Source organism: Papaver somniferum, chromosome 5 (genome assembly GCF_003573695.1).
Source record: "Papaver somniferum cultivar HN1 chromosome 5, ASM357369v1, whole genome shotgun sequence".
NCBI classification, from domain to species: domain Eukaryota; kingdom Viridiplantae; phylum Streptophyta; class Magnoliopsida; order Ranunculales; family Papaveraceae; genus Papaver; species Papaver somniferum.
Window position 1 is genome coordinate 103,216,679 of NC_039362.1, and position 8,678 is coordinate 103,225,356.

General features: G+C 35.4%; 2 long non-coding RNA genes across 14 annotated transcripts; one reads left to right on the plus strand and one right to left on the minus strand.

Moving 5' to 3' along the window:
* On the plus strand, positions 1-2,360 carry LOC113282341. Its single transcript, XR_003326822.1, has 2 exons — positions 1-255; positions 1,378-2,360. It is a non-coding gene; the product is annotated as an uncharacterized LOC113282341 (long non-coding RNA).
* Positions 2,361-3,930: 1,570 nt separating this feature from the next.
* LOC113282342 lies at positions 3,931-8,405 on the minus strand. 13 transcript variants are annotated; one of them, XR_003326831.1, is made up of 8 exons: positions 8,236-8,405; positions 8,016-8,095; positions 7,340-7,928; positions 5,926-6,059; positions 5,624-5,698; positions 4,509-5,485; positions 4,340-4,402; positions 3,931-4,244 (listed from the first exon to the last, which is right to left on the minus strand). It is a non-coding gene; the product is annotated as an uncharacterized LOC113282342 (long non-coding RNA). The 13 variants fall into 13 exon arrangements; XR_003326830.1 differs by lacking the exons at positions 7,340-7,928; positions 8,016-8,095 and having other exon boundaries at positions 4,509-5,214; positions 5,320-5,485; XR_003326834.1 differs by lacking the exon at positions 7,340-7,928.
* Positions 8,406-8,678: the final 273 nt, after the last annotated feature.

An 8,678-nucleotide genomic window follows, 5' to 3' on the forward strand; every position in this document is an offset into this window, starting at 1 on the left:
ACCGAACTCTCTCACAAAAAAAAAAAAAAAAAACTAGAAAACCCTCTCACCATGTCTGCAACTCTTCTACATCTGAATCTCTCAAACTATGAAATAACTCATCAGAAAACCCTAAACTCTCGAACTCTTAAAACCCTAACTCTCAAACTCTTCAGAAAACCCTAACAAACTATTCACCTCACAGATCCCACCAAGGATTAATCTCTGGAACTCTCGAATCTCACCAGAAATTCACCTCACAGATCTCACCAAGGGGTAAAAATCTCTCATACTCTCAAATCTCAAAAGAATAAAAATATCCTTCTGTTCCAGTTTTGTGTTTTAGGGATTGTATAATTTCGTTTTTTTTTTCTCTCAGAAATGTTTAGATCTTAACATGCAACTTAGGTTTCGTTGTTTTTAAGATGAAAATGAAATTGGGTCTTGTTTAATTTTGGGGATTTTTGATTTTTGGTATTTAATTTTGGTCTTTTTTTTTTCAATCCTTAATTCTGGGTTATCGAAACAAATCTTGATTGAGTTAATTGAGTTGACTCAGTCTTCTGAATCTTTTTGATATGATTCATATGAATGTCTTGGATTAGAATTTGTGGAGTGTGGCTAATATCACTATGTAAATTTACTGTTTCAGTGAATAATTCAACATTAGAAATTTGTAGAGTATTGGATATGATATTGATGATTCACCAGTGTTGCTACTTTTGATGCTGTAGGTGCAAATATAGCTATCAATTGATAGATGTTGAGCATATGTGCCTTTATATGTTAGAAAAATGATATTTACCTCCCTTATGAAACTATTCTTCATTTGCTTATGGATTGATGATACTTAAATTGAATTTTGGTACTGTGTAAAGGTGAAAAGAGTAAACTGCTAGCTACATCTTAGTTAAGATTTTGGATATTTTTTGTTCTGTATCCTTGCCAAGAGCTCCACTGTTGTCTTTCAAAAAGCTTCGACCAGAACTTCAGTAGTTGGCTTGTTTCTTGTCAGTTTGTAAAATATTCGAACTCCTTTTCTTGCAAATTTTGTCACTTTGTCAGCAGCATGTCTTCAACTTTCTATTATATGATGGCAAAAATGAGAATTTATATACCTAAAGAAACTAGAATGTCCATAAATCTATGCGTACTGTATGTATAAACCACCAAAGAGTTAAATAGATCAAAATATAGCTACTGACCGCTGGTTTCACATGCCCAGAAGTTTTGTTGTTCATGAAAGGATATAATGTTTCAATGTCGTCATCAAGATCTTGCAATTATGGAGATATTCTTGCTATTAAAACTTAGTTACTAGATTTTCTATTTGTTTCCATCTATACGAGATTTGATGTTTTGTACATATCTTTTAGATGAAATGGTGGATTATTGTAGGTGATATGAATGGTTATGGATATGAAGTGCTGGTGGCGATTGAAGCAACCTGGTGGTAGTGGTTGAAGGCTGTAGAGATGTTGTCGTTGTTTAATGAAGACAGAAGAGATGTTATCGGATGGCTGCCAATGTAAAGCTAAACCTGTAAATGTTGAACATTTGAATGTAAAGCTGTTAACAGAGCTACATAGCCTACATTTTTCAGACAAAGTCGGGGCTATAGCTCAGTTTGCTTGAAGAAGGTCAGATTCACTCCATTTCCTCTCCAAGAGGTACTATTGCTCTTTCCCACATTTTCATGTGCTCTGATGTCATTATGATATTTTGTAGAGGTACTAAAAAAGATGTTAGTAGCCTAATGAATTTATTGAACTACAAAAATGGAGCTAGCGATCTCAAATATTCACAATGCAGTGGATGAAAGCTGGGATATCCCAGATTGTATGCCAGAGTTGGACAAACTGTTGCAACAATATATCCAGGAGGTTCAGTTCGCTGTGCATATGGAGGACAGGTTAATTTGGACTTAAAGCAATACAGGTGAAGGTACTACAAAGACAGCTTATGAATACTGCAGACCTGAAAAGCCAGCTGACATTAACTTGTCGAAATTGTAGGATCCCAGAACGCCTCAGAGAAGAGCCTGGACTGGGTAGAAGTTGTTACATAATCCAGTGCCATTTAGGGCTTTTTTTATACTCTGGTTGAATGTTGTAAAGGATATAGAGGTCTGGGGGCTGATTTAGATTTGTTAGTTTGTGTGTTGTCAGTTTTGCATTGTGATATTGAATTTCTTAATGAAGAGTAGAATGAGTTTGTTAGGTCTGTGGTATCCTTAGAATTTTTTGAAAGAGTTGGTAGATTGGTAAAACTTCTCCTTAGAGTCTTTTAAAAGAGTTGATAGATTGGTTACTGTTTTTTTTTTCTTGATTGTGAAATTCCTAGAAAAGTTAAGTTGAAAAGGTTTTTGAGATTCTGTCAAATTCATTCTGGTATAATATTTAGGGAAACTTAGGTTGCATTCCACCGATAACCTTTTGAAAGTTAAGACATTGTTGAAAAGTACTTGTAAGGTTGCCATAGTGGGTGTTGCTGGAGTCATGGAGACATTTGAGTAGTTGAAATGGAACACACAGCTGAAGGTTCTGTACCGAACAACCAACAACCGAGTCTGCGGGGGACAGATTCTGCTACCCTTGTTCAAAGTAACTCCAGCAGTTTTTGGTACATTTGTTCCACCATATTTTGCTTCACTCCCATGTATAGTTAAGGCAGTTTTTGAACCACCAGTGGGATTATTATAGAGAGCATCATATTAAATTTGAAGGCTATTATTGGGGCGTCACCTATAGGACAAAAACGGGTCACCCATAAGTAATATCAAAAACCCCTTATTTCAAATAATTTTGTAATGACTAAACAACCCTTATTTAGTTAATTTTAATTTAATTAGATAAAAATTAAATTAATGAATTTTGTTGTATACTTGGTGAATTCAGGGATAAAGTTTTTGTGGGAAGAAAAATTGGTCGTAAAATAAACTTCCATGGTTGGAAATATTCCAAACCTGGACGTAAAATCACTTCTACGGTTGGAATTAAAAGGAACCTGGACGTAAAACAAGCTTCTACGGTTGGAACTAATTCAAACCTGGGCAAATAAAATTCTACGGTTGGAATTAATCCAAACCTGGACGTAAAATCACTTCTACGGTTGAAATTAACAGAAAACTGGACGTAAAATCGGATTCTACGTTTGGAATTAAAAGAAACCTGGACGTAAAATGAGCTTCTACGGTTGGAATTAACCCAAACCTGGACGTAAAATTACATACAAATAAATTTCTATGGTTGAATTAATCCAAACTTGGACGTAAAATCACTTCTAGTTAAAGGGTAATCTAGACATTTTGTATGTGTTAGGATATCCCATAACCATTTTTTTGGACATTAAAAATCCAAGTGAATCCCTTCTATTGAAGTGTGACGCCCCAATAATAGCCTTCTTAAATTTATATACTTGTGGAGTTTGAAAACTACTGTCTGTTCTTTTATATTGTTGACATTTGAATGAATGCTGGTATATTTTGAATGCCTTTACCAATATCATTTTTTTTTCCACAAATGAAAAATAACCACAAGCGCTATGAAAAGTTGTAAGTAGATTGTGATACAACAGTAAAAAAGGTTGCAATGGATATTTGTACTAAAGGTAGACCTTAAAGACCTTAGAGATAAGATACAAATGTCCCAAACTGCTCCTAAATTCTTTTATTCTAAAAGAGACACATACAAATATGTACATAAAATATACTTTGTAAACAGAAGTTGTTCACATGAACAAAACTGACTGCATTTTGTTGTGCAACCTAAGTTGGCTTTTTGCACAACACTTGTTCACAGACAAATTTTCATCACATTACTCAACAAATAGATCAATGCATTTAATAGTCTGCTCCGACTTAAGTACCCGTAAGCACCAAGTTCACTTTTCATCCACTATGTTGGTCAAGAAGACCATATGCTTACAGGGGCATAAAAGCTTACGTAATCAGTAAATTGGTTGTCTATTGAAGGATGTCTTATGGGGACCATGTCTTATCAATATTAGCATCTAAATCTTGTATTTGGATGATTAAAAAAACAAAAACAACAACAACGTATGATTCCCTTATATGAACAGAAAAACAAAGGAATAAAAACTGACATGTTAAGGACACCTCCTCAAAGAAAAAGAAAAAAAATTCCCTGGCAGCGGATTAAGGAGAATCAGAAACATGTACGCAAATCCTCTCTAATACCCTTGTCAACCAAATTAACTGTACCATCGCTGATGGCATTCTAGATTTTAATGCTTTCCCCAGCGACCTGTTTGAAAAGAAAAAAAATTCAACAAGATGTAACAACGTTATTCATATTTTTTGGGGGGTAGAAGAACAACTAATATTGCACATTTCACATACCATTGAAAGTGCTAACTGGATCACGAAGTTGTAAACTGCTGCTACTTGTGGCTATGATAAGTTCTTCAAATGTCAACAATGAAGGATCAAATGTATAAATATTCAGTCTGGTAGGAAGCACAAACTAAGCATATGCTCACAACAGAAAACAAGATAGAAGAAGGTTTACCTGGCAACCAAGAACTCGGAAAAGGAGCTGTTGTAAAGCTGGCAAGTGCTCAAGCAAATCGATTGTATTCATATCCCTAGTTCTCCGCAGACAACAACCAAAAGTTACATATACTTTTGGTGTCCACAGAGACGCAGTCGGCATTTGCTCAAACTAAAATATTTATTTACAAGCCCATTCTTAACTAATCAGTACCAGAATCCCTCCAGAGAAATCAAACAGAAGGCGAACTAATTTAGGCTATTGCTGAGCAGTTATAAGGTGTTCCAACTCTCATTATTAGCAATAATTTAATTTCTACAACTTAAAAACAGAAAAGGTATAATGGCAACAGAGAAGTATTGAACTAGAGACTATTGTATTGATAACTTACCGGAGGATCAGTTTCAACGTCATACTTCACACACGGAAACATTCAAGACTCTCTTCCAAGTACAACGCCTGGGCGCATACCCAAGCAAAATAATCTCAGGATAAAAACGAGATTAAAGTGTCAGAGGTAAGTTTCATGGCTCTTCAAAATCGGAGAAATTCCAGAAGCTTTGGCTGTGTGCTATTAAAAATAGAATAAAACTATGGAGATGCTCAGATTTCTCAAAGCAGTCATACGCTCCCGGGGTTTTTGCCTTGATTTTTCCACAAGTGAAGATCTTTGGAAAGTGGACAGTGCCTTTGTGTATCGTTGTTAAGATACCAACTCACAGAGCTACAGAGAACAACAACCACAAGCTATAGTATGTACCATAAGCATTTTTTCATTATGCACAAAACATTAAAACAACACAACATATAACAGGTATCATCTTTTTACCCCAATTGGGATGTATGTCGGCCTTTTCGGTTTACCCACTTTGATGCATGGGTAATTAGCAGAGTCATGTAACTTGATATTACTAAACTTTGTAACATCATAGTCATACACTGTGACTTCTACAGGTTGCGCATCCGCATCTTCCCATTTTCAGTTGATAGCAAAACTGCAATGTAGAAAGGCATAGAGGGCAAGAAATAAAAGTCCCGAATTGTAAGAGTGTGGAGTGTCAAACTAACTTCAGCATTCTACTATCTTCTAAAAAAAAGGAAATTTAAATACAATAGGAATAATTAAAGCTTACGTTTGTTTACGACAAGCCAACTCATTCAGTCCAGTGACCCAACCTTGATCCTTAAATTTTAAGCGTTCGCTTAGCCTGTCAGCAATCAAATCTTTCAATGAGATGACTTATACAACAAAAAACATGTCAACATTTTAAGCAAAATTACTCTTATTTAGTTAGCAACTAAATAGTCAAGTACAGACCCTGGATGTATTGTAATTATAGTAGACACATCTGCAGTATAATCAAAGTGATTAAAATTTGAATTTAAACAAAACAACAAATTTGCAGCACCAAGGGAATATGAAAAGCTTAATTACCAATATTCAGAGATAATCCCCCAGAGTGGTCCTAAAACTAGAATGAAACCCTTTACACCCTAGGACTCCACCGCCCAATTCGACAAAGTTCCATGGCTCATTGTGGAAGAATGACTGAGGAACAAGAAGAAACCCTACAATTCAACCAAAGCATGTCAGATGAAAGGCATTTATGGCAGGAGCAAAACCTTGTTGCACCAAAAGCAATACGTTCATTTTTCACACGGCAGAATATTTAAAGAGCAATTGTTTTCTAATTATCAAAATGGGTAAACCACAGGACTGAGTTTACCTCTCCATTCTGCACAAAGTAATAATTGCTTCTGACGTACAGTTTTCTCTCAACTAAAACATACGGACCACGGACCCGTGGAGTTCTGGATTATACAAAACCCATTCCAACCCATTTGATACTTATAAGCTTAATTATATGAGGTAAGGGGAAAAAGAACAAACACATTTCAGCGCAAACAGTCTCCTCTCGTCACAATTTTGAATCACAGAGATTTCAAATGAAGATCCAATCAGCGTATTATGACGAAATGCAATAAAAAGATGCTTGGGAACTCGTTGCAACCACGTTTTAGTTAACTAAAGCTCCGTAACTTGATCCAAAAAGTTGAGTACAAACACAAATATACTAACCGGGACAGCTATATATCTCAACTATCCACAGATCTTACAACTAATTATCCGAAGGTTACTATAGTTAACCTCGTTCGACAATCCCACATTTCTTAGTCACTGTATCAGACAAGGTGAGTGAAAACAGAGATAACAAAATTAAATGGACAATCTAATAATAAGATGATAATATCACATTTGACTTGAAAGTTTGAGGCAAATAGGGGCTAGCACTAAACCCAACTTACATAGTATATTAATCTAACTAGAGAAGATTTTCAATTATTTTTCCAAGATTGAAGCTTAACAGAATTTTCACATAAATCCGTATTAAAAACAAATGATAGCAGTAACCTCTAGTCATCTTCTTTTACTCTTCTTTGTTAGCCATACCATGTAGAAGAAAAGGAAACTCAGTATATGTTAGTACTAGTCTTATCAGACCCATAACTTAAAAAATGATAACTTAATCATTTCATTAGTTAGCAAAAGACGAATGAACCAAAAACACCAAACCTAAACTACTGACTATTACTAAGTCTATACTTGTTTTAACTTATTGCGGCACTAGTCCCTCAAGGACTAACCAATTAGTGATCGAATGGTTAACATGGCTAATTAACAAGACCATAATTTATCAATTTAACCTTGCATAAGAGATAGTGCAAACGGACCATACACACTACTGTGCACTAGCCAGCGTAAGAACGATGTGAGCTCACATACATATCTGTTAACTTTCACTTAAGAAAATAATACAAAGATACACTCACATACAGAAATCACTCACTGTTTCGCTGCATGCTGTCGTAAAACTATATCCAGAACTCTGAGAGCTTCTTGTGAGTTCTCATTTTCTTGACCACGTAATGCATTTGCCATGACCTGCATTGGGATCTTGGCAGCAAAACTTATATCTACCCTGAAAGTATTTCTATTGCATGGACGCTTCATCCTCTTTCTATCTGTTTCATTACAGTTTGCTATCAAAAGAGAAACATTGTATGGGCACTAGCTTTTTGTTGCATTTACCTGATAAGCAAGCTTGGTTAGAGCTAATTCTGATGGGTAAGTAAACACAACGGCAGTTCCACCAGCTGCAGAGCCCACTAAAAGATCAACAACAGGACCTGTACCCATTGCTCATATATCATGCTGAATATGGAACTAGCATCGTTTCCTCCCAATTAGACCAAAAACAAGGAATCCTTTGAATGAAAAGCTTCATTTTTTTTCCGGCAAAAACCAATGTCACAAAAGAACTCATACAGCAAGTAGCATATTATGACTTAATCATAGAATCCAAAGACATCCTCATGCTTCAACAACTTCTCCATAGATTGATACACATCAATTGAATGAAACCCTTCTTTTCTAGTCTATAAATTAAAATCCCCAAAAAATAATAAGAAGATCACAATTTTTTCAAATCAACAATTACGCAAAAATTTAATTGACCTAATAACCTGCAAGAGAATCTTAATGCGTTCCAATGGGGCAATAGTGGTTTTAGCAAAGGCACCAGCAACACCAACAACAATCGATTCTTTAAAATAAACAGACAATGAATGAATCAGTGAAATATCTGTTTATATATTCCTCTTCGATGTAGATGAAGAACCCATCTAAAATCAAAATTTTAATCAAAAACCCGTCTCGAAAATTGCTATGAGATAAAAAGTATACCTTGATTTGTTTTCCAGACCAAAATCTCAGATCTCTTCTTCATACATATCGGCGTTAGGTTAGGTTATTGCTGATTTTGGGGTTAGGTCATGGCTAGGTTATCTGTTCTTCGGAAGAAGTCTTGAGACAGAGAAATGGTGGATAGACCGTATTTCTATGTATTGCTGAAATTGATTTTAATACATGGTATTGAATTTTAAAATTTTAATTACTCATTAGCCATTAATGGGTTTACTAATCAAATCCATATGTCGACACCCACCGTATAAAGGGCATCTTAGCCATTATTCAAATACACATATACAGGGTGTTAGTTCTCAAGGGAGTTGGGGGAGTTGGGTGTAATTGTGTTTTTTCCCGTTAGTCGTGAGGGAGTTTGAGGAAGTCTCTCAAAATCCCTGTTAGTCGTGGGAGAGTTTAGAAGAGTCTCTCAAACTCCCTAA